Source organism: Symphalangus syndactylus, chromosome 2 (genome assembly GCF_028878055.3).
Source record: "Symphalangus syndactylus isolate Jambi chromosome 2, NHGRI_mSymSyn1-v2.1_pri, whole genome shotgun sequence".
NCBI lineage: Eukaryota > Metazoa > Chordata > Mammalia > Primates > Hylobatidae > Symphalangus > Symphalangus syndactylus.
The window spans coordinates 88,881,521-88,898,385 of NC_072424.2; the positions used below are offsets into that span (position 1 = coordinate 88,881,521).

Below are 16,865 nucleotides of genomic sequence, written 5' to 3' on the forward strand. Positions count from 1 at the left end.
GGTGCTGGTCGGTGCAGACTCTGCAGAAAGGCCCATTTACTCTATCGATGTGGTGTGTTACGTCAATTGACTTTTGGATGTTAAAACAATCTTGCATTTCTGGGATAAATTCCACTTGATCATGGTATACACCATGATCCATTTTACATATTGCCAAATTCTACTTCCTAATTTTTTTTTAGGATTTTGCATCTTATGTGTAAGAGATATTAGTCTGTAGCTTTCTTGTGGTGTCTTTGGTTTGGGTATCAGAGTAATACCAGCCTCATAGAATGAGGTGGGAAATGTTTCCTTCTCTTCTGTATTTTGAAAGAGTTTGTGAAGAATTTATATCATTTATCTTTTAAAAATTGTGGTAAAATACACTAATATAAAAATTTCTATCTTAACCATTTTTAAGTTTACAATTTAGTAGTGATAAGTAGTGATAAGTATATTCACATTGTTGTGCAACCAGCTTTCAGAACTTTTTTTTTTTTTTGAGGCGGAGTCTCACTGTTGTCACCCAGGCTGGAGTGCAATGGCACAATCTTGGCTCACTGCAACCTCCGCCTCCCGGGTTCTAGCAGTTCTCCTGCCTCAGCCTCCAGAGTAGCTGGGATTATAGGCATGCTCCACCACGCCCAGCTAATTTTGTATTTTTAGTAGAGACGGGGTTTCACCATGTTGGCCAGGCTGGTCTTGAACTCCTGACCTCAGGTGTCCATCTGCCTCGGCCTCCCTAAGTGCTGGGATTACAAGTATGAGCCACCACACCCAGCTCAGAATTTTTTTATCTTGCAAAATGGAAACTCTATACCTATTAAACAGCCTCCCATTTCCCCTTTTCCCAGCTCCTAGTAACCAATGTTCTATTTTCTGTTTCTATAATTTAAAAAAATTTTTGAGACAAGATCTCACTATGTTGCCAATCTAGAGTGCAGTGGTTATTCTCAGGCACAATCATAGTGCACCACAGCCTCAAATTCATGGGCTCAAGCAATCCTTCTGCCTTAGCCTCCCAAGTACCTGAGACTTTAGATGCATACCTGGCTTTGTTCCTATGATTCTGACTGCTCTTACGTACCTCGTATAAGTGGAATCATACAGTATTTATCTTTGTGTGATTGGTTTATTTCACATTAGCATAATAATGTCCTCAAGGATCATTCATGTTATACCATGCATCAGAATTTTCCTCCTTTTTAAGGCTGAGTAATATTCCATTGTAGGTATACGTCACATTTTGTATATCCATTCATCTTTTGATGGACACTTTGGCTGCTTCCATCTTTTGACTATTGTGAATATTGCTGCTATGAACAAGAAATATAATATATCTTTGAGACCATGCTTTCCATTCTTTTGGATACATATCCAGAAGTAGATTTTCCAGATTATATGGTAATTCTATTTTTAATTTTGAGGAATCGCCGTGCCATAATACTATCATAGAATAACACCATAGTGGTATTATTTCTTTTTTAAATGCTTGGTATAATTCACCAGTGAAGCTCAGACTTTTCTTTTATTTTAGTATTAATTCAGCCTGTTTAGTTGTTATAGGTATACTCAGATTTTCCGTTCTTTCTTGAATCAGGTTTGATTGTTTGTGTCTTTCCAAGAATGCGTTCATTTCATCTAAATTATATTATGTACTATGTTGGTATACAGTTGTTCATAGTATTCCCTTATAATTTATTATTATTATTATTATTATTATTATTATTATTGAGACAGGGTCTTTCTCTGTTGCCCAGGCCGGAGTGCAGTGGTGCAATCTTGGCTAACTGCCACTTCTGCCTCCCAGGTTCAAGTGATTCTCCTGCCAACAGCCTCTCGAACAGCTGGGATTACAGGTGTGCACCACCACGCCTGGCTGATTTTGTATTTTTAGTAGAGACGGGGTTTCACCATGATGGTCAGGCTGGTTTTGAACTACTGACCTCAGGTCATCCACCCACCTCGGCCTCCCAAAGTGCTGGGATTACGGGCATGAGCCACCATGCCTGGCTGCCTTACAATTTTTATTTCTGTGAGATTAGTAGTAATGAGCCCACTTTCAATTCTGGATTTGAGACTTTTTTTCTTGGTCAGTCTTGCTAAGGTTTTGTCCATTTTGTTGGTATTTTTAAAGAATCAACTTTTGCTTTCATTGATTTTCTCTACTGTTTTTCTATTCTCTATTCATTAATATCTGCACTAATCCTTATTGTTTCCTTCCTTCTGCTTGCTTTGGTTAGATTGTTCTTCTTTGTCTCTTTGTCCTTTCGGCTGTGTGCCTTCTTTTCTTTACTCTTGTTAGGATGGACTAGACAGAGAGCAGAGATAAATGCATGTAAAACAAGTCCTCTAGAGAATCCATTCACTAATGAACTGTTCCTTTGAGTCAAAACATTGTTGCCTCTGGGTAACCTTTAAAAAAATGATATGGAGGCCTGGCACGGTGGCTCACACCTGTAATCCCAGCACTTTGGGAGGCTGAGGCGGGTGGATCACCTGAGGTCAGGAGTTCAAGACCAGCCTAGCCAATATGGTGAAACCCCATCTCTAGTAAAAATACAAAAATTAGCCAGGCAGGGTGGCACACGCCAGTAATCCCAGCTACTTGGGAGGCTGAGGCAGAAGAATCGCTTGAACCCGGGAGGCGGAGGTTGCAGTGAGCTGAGATTGCACCATTGTACTCCAGCCTGGGCAACAAGAGTGAAACTCCGTCTCAAAGAAAAAAAAAAAAAGACATGGAAAATTGCCACCGGTGTTTTCTACATTAGTGTGAGTTAATTCCTCAGATACTTTGTTAAAGCCCAGTGTGATAGGTAAAAGCTGCCTAGTAGAAATAGAAGTTTTAAAAACAGGGCAAAGGGAAGAGTAACTTTCCTGTTTTCTGACTGCTGAATGGTCAGGAAAAGTTGCCAAACAGGAGACTGATATGTTTAAAATTTGGGAACTTGCTGAAGTAGGGGATTGGGAGAGGGAAGGAAAACATAAGAGGGGAGATGAGGAAGCTGAAAAAGGAAAAGAACAGTTTTTCTCACATATTACTTCTTGATCAGCACAAAGTTAAGACATTTCCACCCACCGATTTAATTCCTTTCTGTGCTTTATATCACGCCATTTGTATTTTGTCAGCTATTTACTATTTTAATAGTGATAAACTTTCAGAATCTATGAGACACATAAATCTGAGCCTTTCAAATCTGAATTTTCAAAGATAGAAAAACTAGAAAGTGAATATTTACATTACAAACATATTTCCTACTATTGCAAACAAAATTCAGTATAAGGATCTCTAAAATAGTTGATATCTTTAGATATTAGATGATTCACTTTCCAAAAATAGTTTGCAGACAGCCTTCGAGGAACACAATGGACTTTTAAAATAAGGCACACATTTCCCTAGCAAGCAGACGCAGAAAAAAATAAATAAATAAAATCAGGCCCATTTATGATAATAAAGTGAGAAAAACAGGAAAACTAATATTTGGATTTATTTTAGAGGCAAAAGTCCTGATCTAATTCTTGAGACAGTTAGTCAATTCTGTCTATATTTTATTCATTTCTTTGAAACATGCAAACATAGTGTTTTTGCTCCCCTTAAATATGTTCAGAGGCCTAGAAACTTTCGGGGAAGAAACCACAAAAAACTTTTAAAGTGGATTTTAGGCCGGGCGCAGTGGCTTATGCCTATAATCCCAGTGCTTTGGGAGGCCAAGGCAGGCAGATCACTGAGGTCAGGAATTCAAGACCAGCCTGGCCAACATGGTAAAACCCAGTCTCTACTAAAAATACAAAAATTAGCCATGTGTGGTGGCATGCGCCTATAATCCCAGCTACTCAGGAGGCTGAGGCAGGAGAGTGGCTTGAACCCAGGAGGCAGAGGTTGCAGTGAGCCAAGATGGTGCCACTGCACTACAGCCTGGGTGACAGAGTGAGATTCTGTTTCAATAAATAAATAAATAAAAATAAAATAAGTTTAAGTGGCCAGGTGTGGTTTGGCCAGGCTCATGCCTGTAGTACCAGCACTTTGAGAGGCTGAGGCAAGCGGATCCCTTGAGTCCAGGAGTTTGAGAGCAGCCTGGGCAACATGGTAAAACTCCATGTCTACAGAAAAATAAAAAAATTGGCTGGGTGCGGCGGCTCATGCCTGTAATCCCAGCACTTTGGGAGGCCGAGGTGGGTGGATCACTAGGTCAGGAGTTCAAGACCAGCCTTGCCAACATGGTGAAACCCCATCTCTACTAAAAATACAAAAATTAGATGAGCGTGGTAGTGTGCACCTGTAATCCCAGCTACTTGGGAGGCTGAGACAGGAGAATTGCTTGAACCCAGGAGGTAGAGGCTGCAGTGAGCCGAGATTGTGCCACTGCACTCCAGCCTGAGCAACAGAGCGAGACTCAGTCTCAAAAAAAAAAAAAAATTAGCCAGGCATGGTGGTGTGCACCTGTAGTCCCTCCCACCTACTCAGGGGGCTGAGTTGGGAGGATCACTTGAGCCTAGGTGGTCGAGGCTGCAGTGAGTCATGAGTATACCACCACACTCAGCCTGGGCAACAGAGTGAGACCCTGTCTCAATACATAAATAAATAATACATTTAAGCAACAGAAAATACCAGATGACACACATTGCATTCACTCAGAAATTATTTATTGAAGGTCTAGAATGTGCTAGGCCACTGGGATATAACAATGAGTAAGACAGGCACGTTTCTGCCTTCATGGGAGTTTAAGGTCTACTATTGGAAAGACAAACAAAAGACTTGACAAAAGTAAACAAACAAAATTATCACAAAATACGATAAAAATTTATAAAGAACAAACCATGGCCAGGGATACAGAATATCAGGGATAGGGAGACACTTCTGTTCCACGGGGTGGTCAGGAAGGCACTTTTGAAGAAATGATATGTCAGCTGAGACCTGTGAGACAAGAAGGAGCCAGTCACTTAAAAAGCAGGGGGCACAGTTAGAAGGAACAGTGCATTCAAAGCTCCAGAGCCTGGAACGGGGCTGACCTTCTAGAAACTAGAAAAGACCAGTGTGGCTGGAGGGCCATGAGCAAAGGAGAATGGTGAAAGGGTGAACCCTAGGTTAGCAGGGATCCAGATCACACCCAGCTCTCTTAAGCAACTGTGTTAGTCGGCTGGGGCTACCATAACAAAATACCACAGGCTGGGTGGCTTAAACAATAGAAATTTATTTTATTTATTTTCTCACGGCTGGAGGCTGGAGGTCCAAGATCAAGGTATTGGCAGGTTTGGTTTCTTCTAAGGTCTCTCTCCTTGGCTTACAGGTGGCCACCTTCTCTCAGTGTCTGCATGTTAACCGTCAGAGGGTGTCCAGGTTCTTGGCATTCTGAACAAAGAATTGGACAAAATGGACAAACAAAGCCAGGAAAGAATGAGCAATAAAAACAGAGATTTATTGCAAACAAAAGTACACTCCACAGAGTGGGAGCAGGCCAAGCACAGGGACTCAAGAGCCCAGCTACAGAATTTTCTGGGGTTTAAATATCCTCTAGAGGTTTTCCATTGGCCTCTTGGTGTATACCCCATGCAAATGAAGTAGTGGCCCACAATCAGTGAAGTGAAGTTACAAAGGTTACACTCTTTGCAAATGTCTGATTGGTTGTGGAAAGCAACCATTCAGAGACTAAAATGAAGTTACAAAGTTACGCTTCTATGCAAAGGAAGACAAGGCCTGCAATCCATCTGAATGGTTGCCGTAAGCAACCAATCAGAAGCTGAAGTGAAGTTACAAGTTACACTCCTATGCAAACATCTGATTGGTTGCAGAAAGCAACCAATCAGAGGTGCTTTCAATATTCCATCTGCCACGCATAAAAAGTGGGGGGCAGTTTGCAAAGGGAGTAGCTTCCAGTCCGTTTGTTACTTAGGTGTGGAAAGTTGAGGTCTTCCTTTTGATTTAGTTCTAGAAAGTCAGCGTGAATTGGCCTTAGCTTCCCTGCCTCCAGACCCTATTCTCCTGCCTCATCCACATGGTCTTTTCCCTGTGCCTGCACATTCCTAGTATCTCTCTGTATGTCCTAATCTCCTCTTTTTATAGGGGTCCAGTCAGATTGGATTAGGGCCCACCATAAAGACTCCCATTTAGCTTAATTACTTCATTGAAGGCCCTATATGCAATAACAGTCACATTCTGAGGTACCAAGAGTTAAGGTTTCAACATATGAATTTTTTTGTGTGTGGTTGGGGGACACAATTCAGTCCATAGAGTAACTTTAAGGGTTTCATTATTATTATTATTATTATAATAAAGACAGAGTCTCACTATGTTGCCCAGGCTGGTCTTGAACTCCTGGCCTCAAGTGATCCTCCCATCTCAGCTTCCCAAAGTGCTGGGATTACAGGCATGAGCGACTACACCTGGTCTATTTTTTTTATTTTTACATTTTTATTTTTACTTAAAAAACGTTTTTCTGAGTTATTTCACTTAGGATAACTTTAAATATTTCAGATTTACTCTTAAAAGCAGTGGAAAACCATTGAAGGGTTTGAAGCAGAGACTGTATTGAAGGGGATGTGGCAGACACTTCCAGATATCAATTGTTTTTTTAAATTTTATTTTAATTTTTAATTTTTTGAGACTGAGTCTCACTCTGTTGCCCAGGCTGGAGTCAGTGGTATGATCTCAGCTCAATGCAACCTCCGCCTCCTGAATTCAAGTGATTCTCCTGCCTCAGCTTCCTGAATAGCTGGGACTACAGGGCTGCACCACCACGCGTAGCTAATTTTTGTATTTTTAGCAGAGATGGAGTTTCAGCATGTTGCCCAGGCTGGTCTTGAACTCTTGACCTCAGGTAATCCATCTGCCTTGGCCTCCCAAAGTGCTGGGATTACAGGTGTGAGCCACCATGCCCTGCACAGATATCAATTCTTTACTAACAAAACTCTGATTTTGTTGAAGGCAGCAATGTGTTCAGCCAAAAATGCAAATTGAATTATTTCCTTGCCACAGGGGTGGCCAAGTGATAGTACAAGTGGCTAATGAGATATAATTGGAAATCTACTGAGAGGACTTTAGTAGTCTCAGTGATGGCTATTGTTTTACTGATAAAAGGTATGTGCCTTTGTCCTATACCCTTTCTCATTTTTCCTGCCTGGGAAAAGCATACAATGCCTAGAGGTGCAGTAGCCATCTTGCAACCATGAGGGTGAAAGTTTCATGCCAATATACATATATATACACACACAGCAGGCAGATAGAGGAGCTTGGTTTTCAGATGACACTCTTGAGCAGCCATATAAGCTCTAGTCTGTCCACATCCAGACTTTTTGTTACATAAGAAAAATAAATCTACTTGTTTCAACCACTGAGGTAGGGATTCCTGTTACAGCTGAACAGACTCCTGGCTGATACAGAGGGCTGGAGTGGAAGAGGGACTACCAGTTTGGAGGCCTTTTCATTGGTCCATAGCTGAGATGAGAAAGACCTAGACAAGTGCTGGCAGTTAGCTCAGAGCAAAGTAGAGGAATTCCCAATATAAAATATATTGCCTGAGCAGCCCCCACATGGATACCAAGAATTTCCCCTCACTTATTCAGGGCCATTGAGTCCACCTTGCTGTAATAGGCCTTATCTTCAAGTCCTGTAGCATGTGCAGCCTCAATAACCATTTGTTTTTAAAAGATAGTCTTGCTCTGTCGCCCAGGCTGGAGTGCAGTGGTATGATCTTGGCTCACTGCAACCTCACCTCCCAGGTTCAAGCATTTTTCATGCCTCAGCCTCCCGAGTAGCTGGGATTACAGGTGTGCACCACCACGTCCAGCTAATTTCTGTATTTTTAGTAGAGACAGGGTTTCGCCACCTTGGCCAGGCTGATTTCAAACTCCTGACCTCAAGTGATCCGCCTGCCTCAACCTCCCAAAGTACTGGGATTACAGGTGAGCCACCGTGCCCAGCCTCAATAAACATTTTTGGAGCACCTACTCTGTGCTACATCCTGTGCTTTTGAGGGACTTATTTCCAGGTTTCTAAAATTTACACTGGTGACTCCTTCCTGTGGTATCAGCTGTTTTCAAACTTTGTGTCTGTAAACCACAATAAAAAATATATTCATATCATGACGGGAACACATATGACTTGACAAAAAACTGAAAACAAAGGTTTCACAAAACAATATCCAAAGTATGTGCTGTATGCCTTAATGTTTTCCGTTCTATTCTACTCCATTAAAAAAACTTCTGGTCACATCCACTGTCCACCAAACTCGCTTTTATTATCCACTGATGAGTCAAGACCCATAGTTTAAAAGTCAATCTGTGTTATTCTTTTGGCAATCTTTCTTTATCACCCAGTGATAGCTCTTGTATAGTTGACTTAAAAATATTTTTTGTGGGTACGTAGTAGGTGTATATATTTACGGGGTACATGAGATGTTTTGATACAGGCATGCAATGTGAAATAATCACATCATGGAGAATGGGCTATCCATCCCCTCAAGCAGTTATCTTTGTATCACGAACAATCCAATTACACTCTTTTAGTTATTTTAAAATGTACAATTGGCTGGATGCAGTGGCTCATGCCTGTAATCCCAGCACTTTGGGAGGCCGAGGCAGGCAGATCACCTAAGGTCAGGAGTTCGAGACTAGCCTGGCCACCATGGCAAAACCCCATCTCTACTAAAAAATACAAAAATTAGGTGGGTGTGGTGGTGGACACCTGTAATCCCAGCTACTCAGGAGGCTGAGGCAGGAGAATCACTTGAACCGGGAGGCAGAGGTTGCAGTGAGCTGAGATTACGTCACTGCACTTCAGCCTGGGTGACAAAGTGAGACTCCATCTCAAAAATAAGTAAAAAATAAAATTTACAATTAAGTTATTGTTGACTATAGTCCTCTGTTGTGCTATCAAACAGTAGGTCTTATTCATTCTATTTTTTTTGGTACTCATTAACCCTCCCTGTCTAGTTGATTTTTCATGCCAGCGTCTCATCTTACCTCCTGGTTCATGAGCCCCTGCCTTGCTCATCTCTGTATCCGTAGTGCCTGGCCCTGTGCCTGGCAAATAGGGGATTGTATGTTCCTTGAAACCCAGAGCCATACAATGTGGCTCTTAGGATCTCCTCAACACAGTAGACATGATAAATGCACCCTTTCCATTTGTCTGGGGTCAAAGTGGGAGTGGAGATGGTTCTTAGTAGTTTAGGCAAATAGGAAAAGTTTGTCCCCAACAAATACTTCAGGAGGCCGTCCACATTTCTCTTCAACAATCTGCCTCTTTATGGGACTCTTAGTATTATCATTATTATGTCAAATCTTAGATTTTTAGTGCCTTTCTGAGTATTCAACACATGGGCTAGTTGATCTGATTTAAGGCAACACACACCTTAAAACACTAGAGGATTGAGCTAGGGCAGAAGACTGTCTCGCTAACTAGGAAATTTCTAGAAGCCTAGGAGGAAAAGGCCATGGCAAGGTGATGGTAGGGTGATGGGGGACGGGGATGTTTGTTGGCCCTGGTCACAGCATCCTTGGATCAGCCCATCTGCATTTGAGGTATTCGGGAGATGGAAGGCTGGGGAATTGGGGGGGCAGTTTTCTAGAGCACCTGGACTTGCACAAGCTGGCGGGCAGGAGACAGAAAGCAACCTTATTTCTGGAGCGAAGTTCATTCTTCAGTCTTGTTTTCTCTGGACATGCTGCCTCCATTTATTAATGAGATATTCTGCCTCCTAAGCATCCCCACACTGTGGGCAAGAGACAGGAATCTCAGAGTTTGTATTCCTGGTTTCCATGGGCAGACCTGGTAGGTGGGCCACTTGCTTCCTGTCATTTTGGCTCAAGGGAGGATCTGGATGCCCCTGGGAAAGCCACCATTTGTTGTGTGCAAAGAAATTGCTATTCTAATAAAAAGCTATTCCAATTGCCTGCTTTAATTAGACAATCTGGAACAGGCTCCAGGATACACTGTTAGGTGAAAAAAATAAGGTGCAGAGAGTGTGCATAGTCTGCTGCCACTAGGGGGAGAAGAAGGAAGAATATGTATTTGTAAATTCATTTTGCATATACACAAAATATCTCTGGAAGTACACACGACAAACTAGAACTGTTTGATGAGAGCTGGGTGGTTGGAAGACAGGGATGGGAACGCGGCGAGACATCTTTCTTCTTGGCCCTCCGTATCTGCCGAATGTACTACACCATTTTATACAAGGGACTTGAGCATCTACAGGTTTTTGGTATCCTCAGGGGATCCTGGAACCAATCCCCTGTGAATGGGGAGGGACAACTGTACTTTTTTTGCATTTTGAGCTTTTTTACCATATATATTATAATCTATTCAAATAAATTATTTCATAACAAATATAACAAAATAATTACATTATTTCATAACAAACATAAGAAAATAATTAATGTAGTTCCTAAAAGTAATATTTGTGAGACACATATAATAACATAGTTTATAATATCTTTTTTTTCTCTTTTTTGAGAAAGAGTTTCGCTCTTGTTGCCCAGGTTGGAGTGCAATGGCGCGATCTCGGCTCACTGTAACCTCTGCCTCCTGGGTTCAAGCAATTCTCCTGCCTCAGCCTCCCTAGTAGCTGGGATTACAGGCATGTGCCACCACGCCTGGCTAATTTTGTGTTTTTAGTAGAGATGGAGTTTCTCCATGTTGGTCAGGCTGGTCTCAAACTTCCAACCTCAGGTGATCCCTCCGCCTCAGCCTTCCAAATTGTTGGGATACAGGCGTGAGCCACTGCACCCAGACTTCTGTCAGTCTTAAGATCTCTATTTTAATGTTAATGGTGATCAGCTGTGTGTGAACTTTAAAAGGGAGAGTGTATAATGAGGCATGTCCAGCAACCCCATCCTATCATGGCCTGGACTAGCTATTTGGGTTTCTTTGGAAGGCCCTTGGCTGAGAGGGGGTGTCCATTCAGTCTGTTGGGGGACTTGGAATTTTAATTTTGGTTTATAGTATCTTCATTAAGTGACACATGACTATATTTTTTCTTCCCAGGTTGCAGCAACTGAGCTGCCCAGAGGTGGACTAACCTACGCACATGTTCTTACTCCCCTTGTCAGGGAGAGGGCTAGATTTGAACTAGAAGCTGGGTATGGTGGAGCAGTCCCACCTACAGTCCTAGGTATTCAGAAGGCTGAGGCAGGAGGATTGCTTGAGCCTAGGACTTCCAGATCAGCCTAGGCAACATAGCCAGACCCCATCTGTAAAGAAATAAGATAAAACAGATCTGGACTAGAGATGAAGCTGTAAGGCAGTGGGCAGGGTCAAACAAAGGAGGAAGGATTTCAGTTGCTTCCATCTGAGGCATTTTCTCCACCTTCACCATGGCTGTTTGTGTGCTGTGGGAGAGCCAAGTGAGCCTGTCTGCATACACCTCCTCCTTGAAGCCATCTACTGTGCTCTCACAGCTTGGATCACCTCCCATTCTAAGTTCTCTCTAGTTGGTAGCTCATAAGTGCACACATGGCTCCTTGTCCTTTTTTTTTTTTTGAGACTGAGTCTCACTCTATTGCCCAGGCCGTAGTACAGCGGTGCCATCTTGGCTCACTGCAACCTTTGCCTCCCGGGTTCAAGCGATTCTCCTGCCTCAGCCTCCTGAGTAGATGGGATTACAGGTACACACCACCACATCTGGCTAATTTTTGTATTTTTAGTGGAGACAGGGTTTCACCATGTTGGCCAGGCTGGTCTCGAACTCCTGACCCCAGATGATCCACCTGCCTCGGCCTCCCAAGGTGATGGGATTACAGGCGTGAGCCACCTCACCTGGCCGGTAGGGTCCATTTTGATTCTCCATCTATAGGTGTGTCCCCACCTGTGCTAAATGTCCCTAGCCTCTACCTCTTGTTTTGAAGTCCCCTACCTCCTGGGTGTCTTCTGGAGAACACCCAGCTACATTAAACAGGTTTGAAGTAAGCATGTGTTTCCCCTGCCAAACCTGCTGCCTACCTTGTACTCCCCGTCTCTGTTAATAGCACTACCACTCACCCAGTTGTCCGGCACGATCTTGGTGTTCACCTTGACTCTCTCCCCTCCCTCGACCCCTCTCTCCCTCCTACTGTTCTGCCAGTTCTCCCCTTCTTTCCATACCCTCTGCCTATCATCCTTTACCTTTCAGTCTCCCAGCCTTTACTAGAATCTGTCATTTATAAATAAAAGTCTGATCCAGCAGCTCTCCTACTTAAGGACTCTCAGCTCTCCTCCTTAACAATTCCATTCATGTGATAAAATCCAAATTTCTTGTGTGGTAGAAGAGAGTCTTTATAATATATTCCTAACCTGCCTCTCTGGCTGCATTCTCTAACACAGCCTAAATTATACTAGCCTTTAGCTTCTTAATGTCCTCCAAACAAAATCTGTTCTTTACAACTCGGTACTTTGTACAACTTTGTACTTTTGAACACTGCTGTTTTTCATACTTAGTGATCTTCTACTCACCTTTTCAAGGTTGCCTCAATGGTTTGAGGGGCAATCTCTTTCCCTTTGTCTCTCAATCAGCAGACCTGGGCTATGTGGATGATGGAATGCATGATAAAACAGCTTAACCTTTGATTTGATTATGTTCTTAATTGTCATCCCACTCTACTCTTTGTAAAGGTTTAATAAATAAGCATGAATTCTTTCTTGGCATTAGGCTGCAATTGGAGCCAGAGGATTATATTACAGCTACGAAGCGTCTGAACAAACAGGGCATGGGGGTCAAAATTGTGCCGGAAGGAAAAATGCCTTTCAGGCTCTTGGAGATTTGCTGCCCCTGATCCTCTGGCTTTGATCTCCAGGACTCCATTACAATAAGGTATTAGCATTAACCAGCTTGTTGTTTCTGTGCCAGGAATGTAGGCCAAGGGGTCGTACTTAGAAAAGAAGTGAGACCTTGTCTCTACAAAAAATTTAAAAATTAGCCAAGGATAATGGTGCGTGACTGTAGTCCTAGCTACTCAGGAGGCTGAGGTGGGAGGATCGCTTAAGCCCAGGAGTTGGAGGCTGCAGTGAGCTATGATTGCGCTTCTGCACTCCAGCCTGGGGGAAAGAGGAAGATCCTGTTTCCTAAAAAACAACAACAACAAAAAACCAGCAACAATGATCTGCGGTCAGACTCAGACACAACACAATACTAGAAGACAGGTCCTTCTCCAGTAAGGACAAGAAGTAGAAGCATCAGGGGATGGATATTCAATTTTCCATGTTGTGATTGTTACGCATTGCATGCCTATACCAAAATATCTCATGTACCCCATGAATACATACACCTACTGTGTACCCACAAACATTAGAAATTAAAAAAATTAAGAAAGAAGTAGGAGCAGCCATGGCTGTGATCTAGAAGCAGGAGAGGAGATACCCCCTGACCCTGACTGTGGTTAACCAACTTCTCTGGAGCCGCAGCCCCTGCTGACTAGAGGAGACCCAGGCCCAGGACTTCCTGTGGGCAACTGCTATTGTCACACCTCCATAGGATGATCATCACGTGGGCTGAGTGGGGACAGGTGAAGGATGGGAGCCATCACTTGAGAAATTGACAACACAAGTGTGGCAAAGGGCATTGCTGGGATGAGGTACACAATTTCTAAGCACTCCCTGCCCCTTCCGCTCCCCACATGCACATGCATGCACACACGTGCACATTCACACACACAAAGACATGGTCACAGACATGCAACCCTTCCTTTTAGCCTTCTTTCAATCCTGTTTCATTGTCTGTTTCAGATTCAGGTAGACGATTATAATATCCAGGATTATGATGCAGAGACGTGGTTCAATTTGCTATAGCGGAGATGGGAGCAGGAAATAAAAAGAGTAGTATTTGCCTTTTTGAGGACAAGATAGCCCTTTGGCAGCCAAAATACCGTGACATTCAAAGAACATGCCTCCTTCTGGCCTAGCAAACATTAACCTCCTCTCTTTCATTCCTAAACTTGCAAAGTCACTGGATTAGTCTGTTTTCATGCTGCTGACAAAGACACCCAAGATTGGGAAGAAAAAGAGGTTTAATTGGACTTACAGTTCCACATAGCTGAGGAGGCCTCAGAATCATGGTGGGAGGCAAAAGGCATCTCTTACATGGTGGTGGCAAGAGAAAATGAGGAAGAAGCAAAAGCAGAAACCCCTGATAAACCCATCAGATCTCGTGAGACTTATTCACTATCACGAGAATAGCACGGGAAAGACTGCTCCCCACGATTCAGTTACCTCCCCCGGGCCCTTCCCACAACACGTGGGAATTCTGGGAGATGGAATTCAAGTATTTGAGTGGGGACACAGCCAAACCATGTCAGTCATCATGTCTCACCACCTCCATTTCCTCACCACAAACTCACTCATCACTCTGCAGGATGGCTCCCTCCTCTAGTCCTTCTCCAGGAAGACACCAAGACTCCTGAATCTTCTCAGACCACATCATCTCTCCTGGGGGAATAGCGCTGCCATTCCCAGAACCAGGAGAAAGGTGGTCTCTCAGGCAGCAGCTATGAAGCCTTGGAGTCATCTTTACCTCTTTTGTGCACCTCCCCTCCCCCACCAGCTCAGCATCTGATGAGTTGCCAAGTCCCACCAAGTCCACCCCGTAGGATCTCTCTAGCATCTGCTGACATCTTCACCCTCACAGCAATCACAAAGCACCAAAGCCGGACTGAGAAAACTGCCTGCCATCAACCCCAACTCTCCAACCACCATCTTCTTCATGTCTGTATGAGCTTCCCAAGGTTGCTATAACAAAATACCACAGGGTGGCCTTAAACTGCGGTAACTGGCCGGGCATCATGACTCATACCTGTAATCCCAGCACTTTGGGAGGCTGAGGCTGGTGGATCGCCTGAGGTCAGGAGTTTGAGACCAGCCTGGCCAACATGGTGAAACCCCATCTCCACTTAAAAAGATACAAAATTAGCCAGGCATGGTGGCCGCACCTGTAATCTCAGCTACTTGGGAGGCTGAGGCTTGAACCCTGGAGGTAGATGTTGCAGTGAGCCTAAATCGCGCCACTGCACTCCAGCCTGGGCAACAAGAGCGAAACTCTGTCTCAAAACAACAGCAACAAAAATTAACCAGGCATGGTGACATGCACCTGTAGTCCCAGCTACTTGCGAGGCTGAGGTGGGAGGATGGGTTGAGTCCAGGAGGTAGAGGTTTCAGTGAGCTGAGATTGTGCCACTGCACTCTAGCCCGGACAGCAGAGCCAAACCACGTCTCAATAAATAAATAAATATTTTTTTAAATGCAGAAATTTATTCTCTCCCAGTTCTGGAGTCTAGGAGTTCTTTTTATTTTTTACTATTACACTTTAAGTTCTGGGGTACATGTGCACAATGTGCAGGTTTGTTACATAGGTATACATGTGCCATGGCGGTTTGCTGCACCCATCAACTCATCATTTCCATTAGGTATTTCTCCTAATGTTGTCCCTCCCCCAGCCTCCCACCACCTGACAGGCCCCAGTGTCTGATGTTCCCCTCCCTGTGTCCATGTGTTCTCATTGTTCAGCTCCCACTTATGAGTGGTGTTTGGTTTTCTCTTCTTGTGTTACTTTGCTCAGAATGATGGTTTCCAGTTTCATCCATGTCCCTGCAAAGGACATGAACTCATCCTTTTTTATGGCTGCATAGTATTCCATGGTGTATATTTGCCACATTTTCTTTATCCAGTCTATCATTGATGGACATTTGGGTTGGTTCCAAGACTTTGCTATTGTGAACAGTGCTGCAATAAACATATGTGTGCATGTGTCTTTATAGTAGAATGATTTGTAATCCTTTGGGTATATACCCAGTAATGGGATTGCTGGGTCAAATGGTATTTCTAGTTCTAGATCCTTGAGGAATTGCCACACTGTCTTCCACAATGGTTGAACTAATTTACACCCCCACCAACAGTGTAAAAGCGTTCCTGTTTCTGCACATCCTTTCCAGCATCTGTTGTTTCCTGACTTTTTAATGATCACCATTCTAACCGGCGTGAGATGGTATCTCATTGTGGTTTTGATTTGCATTTCTCTGATGACCAGTGATGATGAACATTTTTTCATAAGTTTGTTGGCTGCATAAATGTCTTATTTTGAGAAGTGTTTGTTCCTATCCTTCGCCTATTTGTTGATGGGGTTGTTTGTTTGTTTGTTTGTAAATTTGTTTAAGTTCTTTGTAGATTATGGATATTAGCCCTTGGTCAGATGGGTAGATTACAAAAATTTTCTCCCAATCTGTAGGTTGCCTGTTCACTCTGATGATAGTTTCTTTTGCTGTGTGGAAGCTCTTTAATTAGATCCCATTTGTCTATTTTGGCTTTTGTTGCCATTGCTTTTGTTGTTTTAGTCATGAAGTTTTTGCCCATGACTATGTCCTGAATGGTATTGCCTAGGTTTTCTTCTAGGGTTTTTATGGTGTTAGGTCTTACATTTAAGTCTTTAATCCATCTTGAGTTAATTTTTGTATAAGGTGTAAGGAAGGGATCCAGTTTCAGCTTTCTGCATACGGCTAGCCAGTTTTCCCAGCACTGTTTATTAAATAGGAAATCCTTTCCCCATTGCTTGTTTTTGTCAGGTTTGTCAAAGATCAGATGGTTGTAGATATGTGTTTTTATTTCTGAGGCCTCTGTTCTGTTCCATTGGTCTATATATCTGTTTTGGTACCAGTGCCATGCTGTTTTGGTTACTGTAGCCTTGTAGTATAGTTTGAAGTCACATAGCATGATGCCTCCAGCTTTGTTCTTTTTGCTTAAGATTGTCTTGGCAATGCGGGCTCTTTTTTGGTTCCATATGAAATTTAAAGTAGTTTTTTTTTTCCAATTCTGTAAATAAAGTCAGTGGTAGCTTGATGGGGACAGTATTGAATCTATAAATTACCTTGGGCAGTATGGCCATTTTCATGATACTGATTCTTCCTATCCATGAGCATGGAATGTTCTTCCA

General features: G+C 43.0%; 1 long non-coding RNA gene across 1 annotated transcript; it reads right to left on the reverse strand.

The window, feature by feature from the left end:
- Positions 1–4,618: 4,618 nt before the first annotated feature.
- On the reverse strand, positions 4,619–14,037 carry LOC129472195 (uncharacterized). Its single transcript, XR_008653849.2, has 3 exons — positions 13,968–14,037; positions 5,192–5,329; positions 4,619–4,894 (listed from the first exon to the last, which is right to left on the reverse strand). It is a non-coding gene; the product is annotated as an uncharacterized lncRNA (long non-coding RNA).
- Positions 14,038–16,865: the final 2,828 nt, after the last annotated feature.